General features: G+C 41.1%; 1 long non-coding RNA gene across 2 annotated transcripts in view; it reads right to left on the reverse strand.

The window, feature by feature from the left end:
* LOC131485063 (uncharacterized) overlaps positions 1-18609 on the reverse strand; it is a 240984-nt gene that overhangs the window by 172555 nt on the left and 49820 nt on the right. For both annotated transcript variants that reach the window (XR_009248610.1, XR_009248609.1), the window contains exon 3: positions 4198-4310. This is a non-coding gene — a long non-coding RNA (uncharacterized LOC131485063). The remainder of the gene's footprint in view (positions 1-4197; positions 4311-18609) is intronic.

The following is an 18609-nucleotide window of genomic DNA, read 5'->3' on the forward strand; positions in this document are numbered from 1 at the left end:
CCATTAACACTGTGTTAATATATGCGAGGTGCACAATTTTGGGTACGTCACTGATTCCTGAACTTCAGTTTCCCTATGTGTAAAATGAAAGGGTTAATTTAGAGCTACCTTCCAGGGTCTTTTCAACTTTAAAATATTATGAAGTTTATTTTTCTGCCATCTCGTTGCACACACACATACTAATGGCAAACATTTCTTTGTTCTCCTGTCCCTTAAAAAGCATGCTTACAGAAGTTGTTTTAAAACACCCAAACTTCTCAATGAGAAGCCCATGCTTTTTTTTGCTCCTTGGCACTCTCATTGTTGGGATTTTGATCTCCAAGTACAAGGGTATTCCTTCCAAGGAATACAAGTAGACTATTTTCTCATGACAATTTGTGGTTGCTGAAAAAAAAAAAAGGTCATTACGCTATAAGCATAGGATAAAGAGGATAAGCCACAGTTAGGTGCTTTTATCAAGGTAGACTGGAGTAACACTAGTAAGGATATTCTGCCAGCATCCAAGGATCTGTTGCCTCTCCCTGCTTTTTCAAGGAACAAGATCTGGACCAAAGATGCCTCTGCAACAAGGACCACAAAGGGGTAGTCTACTGGCTAAAGCTGGCCCCTGGAATATGATCAGGGACCAGGTCATGCATAGCTGCTGTTACTGATGTTTTAATGCGAGTTTAAGTGCCTTTGGGTAGGTCATGGAGTGATCAGTTTATCAATGGCCCTTACCACTCCTTATGCCTTATACCTCTGTCTTATCCCTTTCATTCATTCATGATACTGGTCCTTTGCCAAACTCACTATATCTGTCTTCTCCTACTAAAATAGAATGTTACTGGGATGCCTGAGTGGCTCAATTGGTTGAGTATCAGACTCCTGATTTTGACTTAGGTCATGATCCCAGGATCGTGGGATTGAGCCCCACTCTGCACTGAGTGTGGAGTCTGCTTGAGATTCTCTCTCTCTCTGTCTCTCTCTCTCTCTCTGTCTCTCTCTCTCTCCCTCTGCCCCTCTACCCTGCTTGCACATTCTCTCTGCCTCTACAAAATTAAAAAATAATAAAATAAAATAAAACAGAATTTTATCTCCCACGAGTATAAGACATCCTTCTGTTTGTTCACTATGTACAATACCTGGAAGAATGCTTGAATCATAGTACATATTTTGCACATATTTGTTGAATGAATAAATGAATGAATGAATGAATGAATGAAGCTCCCCTGCCAGTTGCTCCCTCTCAGACCTCCCATCACACTCTGCTTACTCTATCGCAATAGCCTTAATGCAACAAACATTTACTAAATACTAGGCACTATGCCAGGTACTGGAGATATTGAGGTGAACGAGACAGAGTACTTTGTCTCAAAAGCTCACATTTAAGAGGACGTAGACAAATATGACAACACAGCACAACAGTTTTGATGTTCCATGAAAAGGCTAAAGGAAGGCAGAAAACATTTGCAATGTGGCTCAGCGGGAGTAGAAATTCAGTACCTGGACAAGAGAGAGAGGGCACTCTACACCAAGAGAACAGACTGTGTGGAGTCACGGGGCGGTGGAGGGACACATGCTCAGGGCCAGACCACCCCAGTGTAGGCAGAAGAGACAGCGTGGAGGAGGAGAGGCTGGAGGAGGGCCTGGGAAGGAGCACCGCTGCGGGAGTGGGGAGACCTTCACAGCAGAGCCACGGAGTTTAGATGCTATTCTGCGGGAAAGAGACACTATATAAGTGTTTCAAACGGTGAGTGCCAGGGAGACCATGATGTTTTAGAAAGTTACTCTAACTTGCACTGTAGGGTACAGGCTGACGTGAGAATAAGCTCGGAGGTGCTTGTAGGCATCTGGAGGAGGGGAGATGGGAGCCTAAGTAGAGGCAGGAAAAGTTGTTCCTCTTGGGAGAAACTTACACAATAAACATTTTGGAGACAGAATGATGTAATTAACAAGCAAGAGGGGACGACGGGTGAGAGACAAGTGAAGGGAGAGGCTTCTGTTTTGGGTCAACTCGACAGATGATGCTGTAAAGGAGAAAGGGCAAAAGAAGTAACTAGCAGGGCTGCAGCCACTGAGCTGTCAGCATCATGGTCCACAGTGACCTCTCTCATGGCAGTTTCAGAAAAATGAGGGGGATGAAAATAAGTGCTGTGGATCAAAGAATGAATATGATGCGAAAAGTCACAGACTTGTAGAACAAGGGGTCATTTATTTAGTTTTTAAAAAAACTTGGAGAAGCGGGTCACAGGGATGAACAGGCAGAGCACAGGAGACTTTTAAGGCAGTGAATCTATTCTGTGTGCTGTTACAACAGGAGATAGATGCATTCTACATCTGCCCAAACACAAGAATGTACAGCAACAAGAGTGAGCCCTAATGCAAACTATGGACTTGGGGTGATGATAATGTGTTAATATAGATTCATTGATTGTAGCAAAACTATGGTGGGGAATACGGACAGCAGGACAGGCTATGTACATGTGAGGACAGGGATATATGGGAGCTTTGTACTTTCTGCTTCGATTGTCTTGTGAACTTAAAACAGAATAAAGAATAAAGTTTAGGGGCGCCTGGGTGGCTCAGTCGGGTAAGCAACCGATTTTGGCTCAGGTCATGATCTCACAGTTCGTGAGGTCGAGCCCTGCATCGGGCTCTGTGCTGACAATGCAGAGCCCGGAGCCTGCTTTGGATTCTGTATCTCCCTCTCTCTCTGCCCCTCCCCCACTCACGCTCTGTCTCTCTCTCGCAAAATAATAATAATAGTAATAATAATAATAATAATAAACATTGAAAAAATTTTTAAAAAGAATAAAGTTTATTAATAAAAAAAACTTGGTGAAGTCTGTAAAGATAAATAAGGCAGTATCTTGAAAGGAAAGGAAAGTCAGGAAAGATGGTGGTTTTCTTCTCTCTCTCTCTCTCATAGAATGGGAGAGACTTATACAAGTATAGTGGCATATAAGTATTTACAGGATGTGGTCTGTGAGAAAAATATTTGAGAGATAAAATACAGCTGATGCAAATAAAAATTCTTGGGAAGGACTCAGAATGGTGCCTAGTACATAGTGACTGCTCAGTAAAATGCTAGATCATTATCACTACCATAATATCCATTATTTTCTTCTTTATCTTATAGTAATTTAGGTCGCTGCTCCAGCTCCCTAATGAGACCATTAGCTCACACAGAAAAAGGTTATGACTGCTTAGACTTTGTGTTCTTTGTAAGCACTTACTGTAATTCCTCGAACAGAATCCTCTTTCATTGGTTGATTCATTCAAAGTAGTTACTGATAAATGGTAGAACTTGAATCTTCTCAGGTAGTCATTTTGGCTTCTTCCTTTGAGTATATTTTATTCATTTTTATCCTTACCTTCAAAGTTCCATATTGTATGTATTAAACAAATGCCCCTGGCCCTCTCAGATTACAATGTTAAACTTGTCTGTGTAAATTTTGAGACCTTCAACCATATGCAACATAATTACAAGTCTAGAAGAAGGAGAATGAGGGCTCTAGCTAGGGCAGGATCAGAGATTCCATATAATGACATCCATAATTGGGTTCCTTATATTTTTATGCTATGTTGGTCTCAGTGTTGGCTTCACCCAAAGGCTGGCTTCCTTCAATGTCACAAGATGGCACAGTAGTTTTAGGTGTTACATATAGATAGAATGACATTCAGAGAACAAGAGACCATTTCTTCCTGGTACCTTTGTTGTAAGAGGAAACCTTTCCACAAGATCTCCAACAGACTTGTCTTACATCTCATTGGCCAGAACTGTATCACAAGAACTTCAAGCTGTCTTTAGGTAGCTTTACATATGTGGGCACTAGGATTGCCTTAGACTAATCAGGAGACACCCTCCTTGGGAAGAAAAGCAACCTTTTCAGAAGTACACAGTCTTGCAGAGGAAAGGTGACCCTGGAATACACAGGATTCTGTTTGGAAGGATAAGTCATGGGGTGGGGAGATGGATGTTGGATAGGCAGTCAACAGTGTTTGTTAGAGTTGAATGAAAATGAATACAACATAAGAAAAGAAAACGATATAAAATGGTACCTCTTCTAGCTTGTGGACATAAAATCTGCTTCTGGAAGTTATTCTATGAGCAAATAGATGACATAATAGTGAAATGATAAACAGGTAAATAAGTACTAAAAGTTTCAACCAGGTGAAAGGAGAAGGGCATTATCAAAGTGCCTGGAAACTCACCACACACATTGCATTGCTGTCTAAGTATAGTTCCCAGGATGCAGCGTGAGAGATTCCTCATTCACTCCACCAACATTTCAGGGTCTGTTATGTGTCAGACCAAATACCAAAACCTAAAAATAAATGTTAATAAAATCAGTTTTTCATCACCACCAAGTTCCTACACTAAAATATATAATCTATAATAGAAGACTAACAACTCAATAAATAACTGTAAAATGTGTTTTAGATCCATGATGAGTATACTAGGCACTTTTACTTTTTACTCTGGGGGTAGGAGGATTTCATAAAGGAATGTGATGCTTGAACATCACATTGTGTTTATACATCTCATAAAGGATGTGGGTCTTAAAAAATAATTAGTTGTTTCTGAGATGAAAAGGGGACTGGGAAAGGCATTTTTAAAAGAGGAAATATTATACCCAAAGGTGTACAAGTGTGAATTAGTATTATGCCCCCATGAAAATCCCAAGTGGATATCCAAATGGCCAGAGAACAGAGTTCAAGAGGAGGTGTGGATGGAGGTGAGCCTGGAGATTTGGGCGGGAACCAGATGACAGAGAGTCTTTTTTACCTCATGTATATAAATTGGGATTTGGTGCAATACGTAACACTGAAGGCTTAACAAAGTGAATAGACATCTTAAAATATCACTGGCAGCTGGGTCGTGGGGAGGTTGTGGTGAGAGCAAGTCTAGAGGCAGGTTATTCAGTTTAGCAGTTGTTTCAATAGTTCAGGAACATCAAGACATCACTTGAGCCAAGGCAATAACAAGGAGTCTGGAGAAGAGGCAGAGACGAAATACGTGATGGAACTCAGTAAAAATCTGAATGTGGAAAAAGAACTGGAAAAGTCCAGAATGATCGGGTAAGTATATGGTTAATGAGGGTAGAGGAGACAAGAGAAAAAGGTAAAAACCAGGGTGATCAACTTATCTGGGTTTGCCAGGGCTTTTCAAGATTCAGTGCTAAGAGATCTTCATTCTGGGAAGCCTCTGGGTCCCAGGCATACCAGGGCAATTGGTTATCACATAAGGAAAAGTACATTTGCAGGAAAGTGTGATAAGTTCAGTTTGGTAGGTAATGAATTCCAAGCCTATTGGGCAACAGAACATTCAACTGGCATCTACTTAACCCTCAAATAGCTGGTCAGCTCCATGAAAATTCAACCAGCTAGTGTTCACTAGCTATGCACTCCCCGAAAAAAGATCGTTTTCAAACAACTTTCACATTTCCACTCCATCCTGTAAATACCATCCAGCTTTCACACAGTTAAGGCAGGAAGCCCCCACAGTGTTCACTAGCTATGCACTCCCCCCAAAAAGATGGTTTTTAAACAACTTTCACATTTCCACTCCATCCTGTAAATACCATCCAGCTTTCACACAGTTAAGGCAGGAAGTGGTTCAATAGTCTTTCTCCACCAGGGCTGGTGGACTGCAGACACAATGCAAAGAATGAATGATGGGCACCTTTTGAGCCCTTCATGCAAATCACTTTAAAAAATTATCCTTAAAAGGAGTATGCCCTATAGTAACCTATAGTCATTTCTATCAAGGGGACTACCCATCTGCTTTTGCTGCCTACAAACTTACTGTTCATCAGAAAACAGAGCATTTCCATTCCTTATTTATTAGTCTTTGTATCTCAGACATACCTGTACTGCACATGTACAAGCACTCAATAATTTGTTGCAAAGTAAACTATTTTAAGTCCATCAAAGCACATATTATCCTTATTACACATTCCATCCAAACAACTATAATCTTTAAATTCCTTTATCTTTTTTTCAACAAATAAGAACTTGAAAACCAGGAAGTTTTAGGTTGGTACAATAGCTCTGAGATGATTCTAACCATCTAGTTTCGCTTAGTAAAAGCCTAGAAACATCATGGCGAGAAGGTAGTTCCATTTGATACATTTATTTGTGCTTGAGACCAATATTGTTCTACCAATAGCATACTCTATAAACTGACCCAGTGCTCTGAGAGTCCCCAAATGCCTTATTTAAAACAATGGAGCAGACATTGAGGATGGTGTTCAACTCTTAACTTAGCAATTCCCACTAGTGATTTAAACCAGACCTTCAGTGTTATTTTAACATAGGTTTTGGATTTAATTATCTTAAATGTCTAAAAGAATGCATACAATTCCCAAACTGTTTATCTCTTTTATGGTAAAATCTCTTCCCCTATCCCTAGAAATCTGTTTTAATTATTTAATCAGTTTGGCTGAAACTCACAAAGCATTAAATTGTTAGTTGTTACTTAACATTCCTTATAAATTGCATTTATTAATTTCTGGATAGAGACTTGTCCATTGCTACAGTAATTTAAATTAGTACCACATGGTTACAGACCGCTGCTGAATGATGATTAAATCTTTGGGGCAAATTCAGTCTTTTAAGATTTAAATGGCACTAGAGATAAGCTAACCAAATTTGGGTCCAAGAAGTTACAATTTATCAAAAATGTAATAAACCATGGCCAGAATATTCATCGTAAGCAGCACATAATGTGGTCCATGAAATGACATTTTAGCATCTCTCTCACTGTGGTCACAGGGAAGCGCTGACAGTGCAGACACAGCAATGCTCCATTGATATTTAACAGTTCCCATCTACAAGGTGCTTTGCAATATTGTGGCTTTTTATACACTCAAGTCCCCCTGATACTCTATCAGTCATTTTGTTATTCAACATACTGACATATTCTTTTCTCGGTGCTTTAATTTCACAGGCACAAACAATCAACATAGCACACAGCCCTCTGGGATCTCAGCGACAGGAGGAGGAACTGTAGGACCCGGTGGCATTTCAGGATGATGAATCACTAGGGGAAAGAGTTCCGGTAGGGACTGTTGACTCTAATCTACCTAGGTACAGGTGATGGGAGACAGGCTTGGGAAAAGTTAAGAGATCTTTCCCAGGTCACAAAGGTGAAGAGAGGCTCTAGAATTCAGTTTTCTGACTTGCAATCCAGAAATGTTTCTTCAACACCTACTACCACCAAACAGTCCATTTAACTGGTAGGACCCTGGATCTCAACATTTACTCAGATTACTGAAAGGACCTGATCACTTCTTCCCAGGGAACCAATGGGGGAAATCAAGTGATTAAAAAATGAACCTTCCCACTGCTTCTGAACACTTAAAAAATAATAATAATTAAAAAAGAGGGTAACAGGCAGGGCATAGGGGAGACCGTAAGTGTCTCCTACTGTAAAGACTGACTGAAACACTCAGGTAAAATAACAAAATCAACTCATAAAATAATAGATTCATCTTCCTGCTGCTAAAGATAAATATTAAATAATCCTAGGTGCTGCTGGCTGAAAATTAATTTCTGTAAGGCAAATAGTATAGTATGTATATGTGTTTCAATTTCTGTTTGGCAAGGTGCCTATTTTGAGCATCCTGCACAGACCTTTGAAGTACTTGGGCTTCCTGAATAACGCAGATGCTTAAACAAGAATTGCTTCCTCAGGGCTCCCAAGCACTGTAAAAGAGTCTGTTTTGGATTGTCAGGCCCCCAACTAATTCCAGGTATTCAAGTCTAAAAACACAACATTTTTTAATGCATTAATGATACATCACAACCTTTCTGAATTGAATTGTGTCAGAGATGGGAGTGACATTAACTTATTAGAGGAGTCACAAAGTGCTGAACCACTGCAATTTGTGTTCCCCAAATTACAGTCAGGTGCAGTCGCCCGCATGGGGCAGGTTGAAACAGGATACACAGTGAGAAAAAAAGTGCTTCAGATAGAGCCCTCTAATGATTAATTTACAATAGAAAAAAGGATAGAGGGCAAACAGTACATTGTATTCTAAATCATGAAGCTATTATAGACGTCCCACCTGTCTACTCTTAGACCATCTGAGAGCTAAGTCGTTTTATCCCCCAGCCCCAGTTGTTCTGACTGTGCTTCTTTAATATTGGTGTTTGACAAAAAACATAAAATGTCCCCAGGAAGCCAAACACACTCAGGACCATTTCTATAGAAACTTCAAAAATGTGAAAATGAAAACAACCACCAAACAATAACAAAAATCCACAATCTGCACTTTTTCAGAAGTTCCCTAGGAGCCTTAACTAATTTTTTTTTTTGTTTTTTGTTTTTTGTTCTTTTGTTTTTAAACCAGGAATGCTTATCCTGGAAGAGCCTTCCATTAGCAGCATGGGAGTTAAAGCACGCAGTATTCTAGACCAAGCAAATGCCATGAGGCAAGGTGAGCTCTTGGTGGTCACAGAAGAAGAAGAAGAAAGTCACTGGGGAGTCCATGCATGGAGTAACCCTCACTTCCAAGTCTACTCAAGTTCTTTCTACAGAAGGATTTAGCAGAACAAGGGGTCTATAAATGGAACCAGAGAGTGGGATCCCTCACTCTGATATTCTACTAACACTCCATGCCTCTTTCCAGAAGGGACATGCAACCCAGCATAGTGACCAAATTCTAACTTGCGTCACTGCATTCTGTCTCCTCTGAATACCTCCTGGAACTTCATCTGGTCTTCATTCCATGTTGTAAACCAATATGAGCTGTTGGAAAATTGCCCTTGAGGTGGCTGTACTTCAACACTGGGCAACATGACTCATGAATATTTTTAACAGTCAAGGCCATATGTTCCTCTCCTCTGTAGAGCATGGAGCCAAATGGAGCTTCTTAAATAACACACAGTGTGGCAGCTACTGCCAGGCACACAGGGAAGAGTCTCAGAGTTGGATGTGTTCTCACAGTCAGAGATGGGAAAGGTCCCTGACTCTGAGAGAGACGACCAACTGACACGGAGCTAAGAAAATATTGAGAGAATAAGAGTTGGGTTTGTGTGTGTGTGTGTGTGTGTGTGCTCTGTTTTCATCTTTGTTTCTATGCTTGATGTATTTTACAAGCCCGTTAAGGGAAATGCTTTTTCCTAGGTCAGTCTTCAAGTTAACCCAAGTCCTCCTCCACTCCACTCTCTCCCAGCACGCCATCAGAATTCCAGGGTGCCCAGGAAGTGCGTCCCACAAGCCCACCAATACCCAGAACTGCAGTCAAGGGAAAAAAAAAAAAAACTTTCCTTACGATATAACAAAGTTTCAAGATGCACAGACACCCTTGGACTAGGGTAAAGTGGAAGCAGCTTCTGAAGAACAGCTTTTCGAGGGGATTTGGCTTTATGGCAAAGGAGAGGAATGGAAGAGATGAGAATAATAGAAGCAGAGCTGCTTGAAAGAGGACAGAGACTGGAGGGACCAGAACGGAACAGGAGAAAGGACACAGAAAGGAGAAATTGGGGAATGCCTGAGATTCATTTTATTCTTGACAGGCCCAAATTTCCACTTTCTAACGACAATTCTATACATTTCCAACATGGCTTTGTTTTTGAATAGTGACCTATTTAGAATTATCCAGCTTTAGTTGACCAACTGAATTTATTCTGCAACCTTTCTGGGTGAGTTTCATAACCTGGTATTTATTTAAGAGCCCAGCATTGTCAGCCACTGTGTTAGGGATGAGGGATTGGCCATGAATAGGACCAACACGGCTCCTGCCCTCCCAGATCTTCTGGCATTCTACTAGCATTTGATAAGCATTAAGGGAACAACTCTGTGGAGTTAGGGAAGGGTCCTTGGGGGGAAGTAACACCCAAGCTGAGACTTTCAAGATATAGCGAAACAAGTCTGATCACCTTTGTAAGTCTAACTTATCACCTGTGAGATTAGGAGTCTCCTCCCTGCCACTGGCTCACGGCATCAGAAGGAGACAAGTAAAGGAAACATGTGGGGATAAGCAGAGCTTACTGGAGAGCAGAAAATGTAGTGTGACATCAATCCTTGGAGGCCAGTTAGATGCCAGCTGGGGATTTAATGTTGACCTCAGGTTTCTAAAATTACACAGGAAAAAATATGTAGCTGTGCCTTCCAGCCCCAAACTACTTCTGCCCCCAGCTCCCCCTCCCCCTGATGAAATGTCTTCAAGGTAAGCAGATACAAATGGAAGTTAATAATTTGATTCTCTCTTGTCCCTCGTTTACTTTGGTATCTTGCCAACCTGTGCGTTGTTGTATATGGTGATAAGGTTCCTGTGGCCCTGGTTCTATCGCCACATCCCCATAAGTGGCACTTGGGTATAAACAAGGTCTGTCAGGACGGAAAGAACTTCAAAAACACATGCCACCAAACTCTTCACAAATTTGACATTTGTAGTTTAGGGTAAGTCAACCACCCAACTCTACATGGGTGGGTAAGCTTGCTACAAAACATGCCTTGGATAGCAGAGGATTAATTTGACCTCACACCTTCAAGGAAGAGTTATTCTTTTTTACTATCTTTGACCATGTTCCCAGGATGCAGAACACTTTGAAGTGTAAAAAATTCAGTCATCCAAGTGCTTAGACCATCCCTTACCCAATATCTGTAGGGTTAGGAAAAAATGAATAATTGCCCTCATGTAGAAAATATCTGGGGGACAGACTGTTCACTTTTTGTTTAGATAGGCTGCTGTCTGTTACACACGGGTTTAATTATTTCCCCCATTTGGTTTTATATGCACTTTCACTCCTGTTGTGACAGAGATTATTATTATTATTATTAATCCCAGAAAAAAAGGAAAAAGATTTAATATGGAAAAAAGGACAAATGCCATAAAACCTACTGTAATAATATGTTCAGTAGGAACCATGGTCATTGCAGGGTAGAGTTGCACACCTACTCATTCTTTTGTGATGATCATGTTTTTACTATTCCAAATTTAATACTTTTTCTAATATATTATATGTTACCTCCCATGTATTTAAGCTGTACTTAAAAGCATGCTAAGAACTGGTAATTCTTTAATGGTTGTTCACTTACAAGCGATTGTGGGTCATTACACAATCATTTAAAGGGCATTAATGAGAACCATTTAATGGTTTTAGTAGAATATCATTGTAAGGGACAGGGGAAAAGTTACTGGCTGTAAATTTTTATGACCATTTCTTACAAAACGTATTACTTTAAAGATTTATGTATGTAACAATGAGTACAATAAAAGCCATGCTAAAAATAATTTGAAATCAAAGTAATGCATATAGATAAGTCTTTGCTACAATTGGGTGGGTACCTTAAAAAAAACCAAAAAACCTTCCTTTTCTCCTTCCTCCCTTCCTCTCTCTCTGCCTTTCATTCTTCCTCACTTTCTTCTCTCCCTCCTTCCCCACCTTCCACCCTTCCTCACAACTTGCAGTTTCTTTCTTAAAAAGAGATTTTTAGTACCATTAAAGTTTTTGTTTTTACTGAAAACCATTACAGATAGAATCTTAACCAATATGTATTTTGTTGCCGAGGGTGGAGAACAGAGGGGTAAATATAGCAGGGCACCACTGCATAGAAATGCCCCAAATGTAGTGGATCTTTGTTTACAGAACTTTCCCTTATATATCATTATTTTAAACTATTTCCTCTTACATACTACAGGACAAAAATAGAAAATCCGATACTTTCTAGGACATCACTCTCTAAGACAGGACAGGGGACTAAAAAGGGAGAGGAACTAGTCTGGTAGTACACCCACGGAAATCTGTAAAATACATACAGAAAGGAGCCTCACTCATACCCAGAGAAGCATGGAACATCTCGCTCCATGCAGCTCACCTCTTGAAAAAGAAATGGGTATTTGAGAAGCTCACTCTACTGAGGGAGCAACCTTATTAAAGTGCTTTAATAACACAACAGTCATTGTATTATGCCTGGTTTTGTCCACTTGTGATTCTCATGGAATACATAATGAATAAGACAATGCCCCTTTCCCAGGATTCTTGCATAAGCAGGAGGATATTTCTAATTAAAAAGGCAGAGTTAGCGCAGCACATGAAATGAACAGAACCATATCTCTAGAAATGCCGAGATTTTACTGTTTGCATTAAGTAACGCTTGTATTTCTCTCTGAATCTAGCCCAATACCCATTACCAATAAGATGAAGATTTAAGATAACTTGGTCAAAAGATGGTGAATTACAACTTTTAATTAAAATGTAGAAAATAGTTGCTTTAAAATAAACATGATAATACTTTCATGATCATTAATTTTTTATGGAGAGAACAACAAAAGCAACCTGAATATTTTAGAATGTGACATTATAAAGTCAGGCAAAGGGGATTTTTTAGAAAATTATGCATGTCCCAGAGAGAGGATTATGTAGTTGCTACTTTCCATTTCTAGTCCCCTTGAAAACTCCGGTAGAATGCAAAACCCACACATCTGGATCCACAGGGATTTCTCTACTTGACCTATTCAGGTAAAGCAAGCAATGAGCGGGACGGTAAGAGGGTACGGCAAGCATTGGGGTTTACACAGCTTATTGACATCAAACAACAATTCAATGAATGATCACAGGGTGAAGAAGAGCTGATTTTCCTACCTAGACCATATACCTTGATATGAAATTTTAAAAACATACATTTAATGTGGAGTTGAAATATTATTGGTGCTATGTTCGAGATTGAATGTGGCAAAACGATTGGTGATCGTGTGTGTGTGTGTGTGTGTGTGTGTACACATGCATTATGGTTTCCTCACCAGAATCAGTTCATAGTGATGCAAACCTAGCTTCATGCCTCTTTCTAACGTTATCTCCAACTCCACCCCTAAGTAAATGTCCTAAGAGTATTAAGTCTGCTCTGGCTCAGTGTGTATGCACAGTCTTCTCTCCATCAGGGTATCCATGCTGATTCCCGCTCTCTGCCCATATGTTCTCTATCCTGATTACCTCAAGTCCGCCTCCTCGAAGAAGCCTTCCCTGAACTAATGCCTGGCTTCAAAACTCTAAGTCTACCACCAAATATCTAAGGGAACCATGGTGATAGTTACAGGGAAGACAGAATGGTGCACCCTCTGATAGGGCAGGAATTTTTCTGCATCAGTTGGCTTCTTCATCATTAAAATGAGGAAACAGTCATGTCTGCCTTACAAGGCTGTTGTGATAATTACATCAAAATACATTTTAAAAGCATTTGGGATAGCATAGATTCATAATAAATGCTAGTTCTCCTATTTCTCCTCTCCCTTTCCAATTCAGAGAAATCTGTGTCTAAGCCATTTGGGTGTAACAACTTGTTATATTTACTTTCTTGTGACTTTCAATTTTGGGGGAGGGGGACTTTACATTCTCCATCATCTCTCCCCATTAGTCTATAATCCCCCAAAGGAAGGGACCGTTATTTACGTACCATCATATTCCCTTCCTCATCTAGCATAGTTCTATATGCACAGTGAGGATCCATAACATTTTATTAGAAGAGTGAATATTAGTTACTTACTCTAATATTTGGTTAAAAAATTAATTTCCATAAAATACAAGCCACAAATTAGCAACACTGTACTCTCTCCTTACACCCCCAGTATGCTGTATATGGCTGAATTTACATACAGTGGGGAGGGGGCATCAGTCTGATTTCAGATTGTTTTCCATCACCTGAGCTGGTTAGTTCCGTAAGGTCATAGGTGGTACTAACGTAAGATCGTGCATTCAATCCCAACGTGGGTGTGTTTACAGACAGAACTTTGCTATGCCTGTGGACTATCTGTGTATTTTCAGGCAAGTGTTAAAAATTAAAAACAATGCCACTGGCATTCCTAAAATGGTCTTAGGAAGTGAGCAGTGAGGATCAGTGCAAACAAAGAAAAATAAAAATCAAGCCTCATGCACCACTTCTGATGGAAAGATGGCCTCGAGGTCTTGGTAGTCAAAGGACAGTACATTTGAGCATTTTACTTTTGGCTTACAAGCTACTTGCACTGAAGAAATGAGGTGTGGTGCATGAAGGAAGGAGAACAGAGCTGTTATGAGTGTGGTCTCTGGTGCCGGATGGTCTGACTGCTCTGTGACCTTTAGTCAAGTTACACGGCCACCCTCTGCCTCAGTTTCCCAATTGATAAACTAGGAGAATAACGGTTCCTGCCTCAAGGCATGGTCTGGAGGCATAAAGAGGTAATACATGCAAAGCCCTTACCACAGTGAGGGCGGTGCAAGGATTGCAGGTATTACCCTGGCAATACCTGGAAAGCCTCATGATGATTCTGTGGGAGTATTCATTTCTTCTGTTCAGGCTCCTGCCCCTTCATTATTAGGAGTAGGCCCCAAACAGCATTTCAAGGAAGGGAGGCCCCAAACAGCATGTCAAGGAACACCTCCCTGGGTGTTCCTTCCTCTTCAGCAGAGGGGTAGGAGAAGAGCCATGACAGAAGCTCCACGGGCAGCAGATCCCAAGTCCCTTGTGCCATTGCTCATGTGCTTTCAAAGCCCATAAACAGACATGTGTGCCCCATTTCCAGGATGCCCGGTGTCCTGAGGCTCTTGGGGCGGATGCCTTAAGTAGCACGTCTAGATACAGAAACAAACTAAAAGCAAAACGAGAAATGCAAAATAAACAAACAGCTTTCCAAGGGCTGAGGAAGCTTAGCAGAGAAAGGAGAAAGGGGGCCACATCACCTAAATACCTTTCTCCCAGAGACCACAACAAAGTGAGAGCTGCTAAATGAGCTACAAAGTCCAAATCAACCACTTCTCGCCAAGTGGAGCCCTCAGAATCCAGAGAAAATGTTGGTGGTGCCTTCAGACATTATCCATCTGACTAGCAGTGGGAAAGTAATGATTTTTGTGAATTTTGCTGGGAAGTTGCTACAGCCTTGAAAGATATGCAGTAGTATGTGTCATCCAATTTTGATGTGATTTCTAGAAAGAGAAAGGTGAGTTAAAAATAGAGATTCCGTTTTAATGCATGTTTACTCTTGCCTTTGTCTGGAGTCCAAAAACGACAACATGTTCTTCCCATTTACTAGAGCAGCATTATTTTATATAAAGTTTGAAACCACGTGCACTGCCGAGGCACCCCTCCGAGAAGGTAAGCCTGATGTTCACATCTATCACATACCCTTCGGACTTTTTTAACTTAAGGGCTTGTCATTTCAGTGGGGAGGAAGATCTACGGAACACGAGCCACGTGGAGTTTTATACCTTCATGCTGTTTGTGATAAACTTCAGGGGACATATTTAACATTCAACAAAACCCGAAGTTTCTGGGGCCTCCCCAGCAGGAGGATAATATCACCACTCTTAGAGCGGCTCTGAGTTTTAAGACAGTGCTAAACAGTCCAGGCATAGAGTGTGACAACGTATAGGATTCCTGGGGGTGGGGAGGTGGGGGGTGGGAATTATGCAAGCTTCTAAACTACTTGGTATTCACGTACAGCTCTTCTCCCACATTATGATGATGATGATGACGACGATGTTATTGTTAGTATTGCTCTTTGTCTTCTTAGGAACAGTCTCTTTCAGGAAGACAGAACAGTTCACCTTCTGGCAGGGCAGTTATTCTTTTGGATCACAGGGCATCATTTTGCCAGCTTCTCGGGGTTGCTGAGTTGCTGAGAAAACCGTGGGGGTTTGGGCTTCATGCCTGGAAGAGGCACAGCTGGAGATGAGCTCTGGGTGCAAGCCTCTACCGTGCTCCTGTGTCCCTTTGGCCCTATTCTCTACAACTGGAAGAAGGAGAAAAGTTGCCAGAGCCCAGCTTTGTTTTCGAATTCACTTCACCCATCATTTCTAAGAACCTAATAGGACCCAGGTCTGTGTTTGGGACTGTTGGAGACAAGAGATTACAAATTTCGGGGAAAAGTGAAGGTTGAGACACATTAAACTCACACATGCACACAGACACACACGTATGCATGCATACATACACACATATACACCATCAGGCCTTAAAGAGCAGAGGGTAGAAATATCCTCAAGCTCTCCTGTCCTTAGAAATGAGTTAGAACATCCCTAGCAAAGCTCCAGGGAGAGTGCATTTGCTGGGACATTAACCAAGATATTTGGAGATCTCACTTTTCTGCTGGAAGTAGGAGAGCAAAGACAATGTTAATTGCAAGAAAATGAGCAAAGAAGCGGGCTTTAACTTTCATGCTCTAACAGGGCCAGAGAGGGAGATTACAAGGAAAGCACAAAGGCAAATGCATGAGGCGGTCTCCTGCCTCCCCAGGGAGGGAGATGAGCATCACAGGATTTGCTGTAGAGGCCCACGGCCAGCACAATCTATTAAATAGCTCAAGTTAGTCAATGTGGAAGAAATTTTTAGACACACATGCCCAACCATATGTGCATGGCCAAGATTTAAAATAGAAAAGTGAGAGACTGTTGGATGACTGAGGATTTTTCCCTTGCCAGGAAGTCCTCCTTAAGGATTTCATAGCTTGCAAAAGAGAACTGCTTGCCAGACAAGCCAAGAAAAAGACACAGAAGATTGGGACCTGCTTCCTTAATGATGAAATGTCATACTGCTATGTAAATCAACCCAAAGAAAAGAAGCAGGCATGATTAAGATGGCTTTGCAGAAACAAGAGAGGTTTCTCGACATCTCTTCCCTAAACTACTGTAATTCCTCAAACACACTGGGCACTGGGCTGGAGGCACGCACACACACACACACACACACACACACACACAATGGAACCTCACTGGTGGTGGCACTGGGCACTAAGGGAACCCCTCTGTCATAGGAATTCTATGTCACAATGAAAAATTACACTGTGTGGCTCCAATTCATGAGGGCAAATTCTCTGTTGCCAAGTTGGTGGCAGATCAAAGAGCTACCCCACTGGGTTTCAGTGTTTTGTTTTGTTTTAATGTATGTGGAATGACATGATAAGAACATAGGATGGATCCTATTAGCCACACGAGAATCAGCTTTATTAATTTTCAGTCATACCAAGTAGATGTGTTTTTAGTGCCGTTTTACTAGCAAACACTCAGCTCAGCAAGTCTGTGCCTCAGTTCCTTTCTCTGCTTCCCCTCCAGCTTCTCTTTTGCTCCCCTTCCTTCCTGGGCCTAGAAGAAAGACCTGACACGGCACACCATTCTGTCACATAGTGTTAAGAAACACTGAGATTGTCTGTGACGGCCAATGTTTTGTTATGTCATCACTCAATATCTACGTTTGGAAATATTCTTGTCATGTCTGGGGAAAGAGTGGTTTGGGTACAGCATAAAAATAAAGCTATTCTCTCATACCTTGGAAGCTTCGATACTTCAGGGCTCTGACTCTTGGGTCATTTACTGTAATTTATGTGTTCCAGAAGAATTGCAATCACATCTTCTAGAAGTTCCATATCCCAGGAAGCTTCCTCCTAAATTGTACCATCAATTTTCAATTCACTTAGATTCCTATAATTTTATGACTAGAGGGGGCTTTAGAATTGATTTAATCAAATTCTGTCATTTCACAGAAGAGAAAGGTGAGGCCCTGAAATGTTAAGTGAGTTGTTATACTACAAAGGTACTTGCTAGGTAAGTCAGTGTGAGTTTCGTGGTCCTTTGTCTTCTAGTGTAGTATTCTCAACACTACGCTCAACTTCAGTGCCATGCTATGTAATTAACTCTTCCATGTTCCCGGGAATAATATGGATCTCCCTACCCAAAATCAGTCCTTAGGTTTGAAGTTTAGCCTACTAAAGCAAAAGTGATCTCTGATGACTGACTGGAAAAAAAGGATTCCTACCAGAAAAAAATGGGAAGATGCACTGCCGCTGATAACAATCAAACAGCGACTGTCTAAATGACATTAAATATCATAAGCACATTACTAATTCATGCCAGGAATAGTCCTGTATTATGAAGAAAATATTAATACGATGAAAGACTAGCCCACGAATCACCTGGAGAATATCGGTCAACCATAAATGTTTCCACACAGTAATGGGAATCACTGCTCCACAGGCAGCGAGGTGGCTGCCATACTCCACCCCTGGCACCCGCCCCAACATTCACGTCCACCATCATCAATAGCTAACTATTTGGTGTGTGTTCTCTAGAAGGCAACGGATGAGTGCCAGGAATTGACAGTCTTCATTTACATCCCAGCTGTAAAGGTGGTGGAAAGGAGCCCATCCACTATCTTCCCAGAGAGATGAGAACAACTTCAAGGACTATGACTTCACACTAGGTGATGATGCCAAGGCTCTCTAGGGAAACCGATCCTACAGTCTTCTAACCATGCCATCAACATCTCTAACCCATGGGCTACATTTTGACCTTCACCTTTCTTGTCAACCTCAATTACTCTTCTAGGGTGCATTTGGGAAGACTTCTAAACTCCTAACACTTCGGGGTTCTATCGTCCTTGAGAAATTTCATAATCAAACCTGCTTTTCTATCCCTTTTCTCTTCTGCCTTTCCCAAGTAGTGAAGGGCAATGAAAAGAGGATTAAACCAGAAATCCAGATACTCGAATTCCAGTTCTGACACCTTAACTAGGTACACAGCCTTGGGAAAGTCACTTGATCTCCTGAACCTTGGTTTCCTCATCTGCAAAATGAAAACACTGAAGGAGTAAATGCAAATGTTTCCAGCAGCTTTAGTATTCTGGGAACCTCTTACAACACAGGACTATTG

This window comes from Neofelis nebulosa, chromosome 9 (genome assembly GCF_028018385.1).
Source record: "Neofelis nebulosa isolate mNeoNeb1 chromosome 9, mNeoNeb1.pri, whole genome shotgun sequence".
Lineage (NCBI taxonomy): Eukaryota > Metazoa > Chordata > Mammalia > Carnivora > Felidae > Neofelis > Neofelis nebulosa.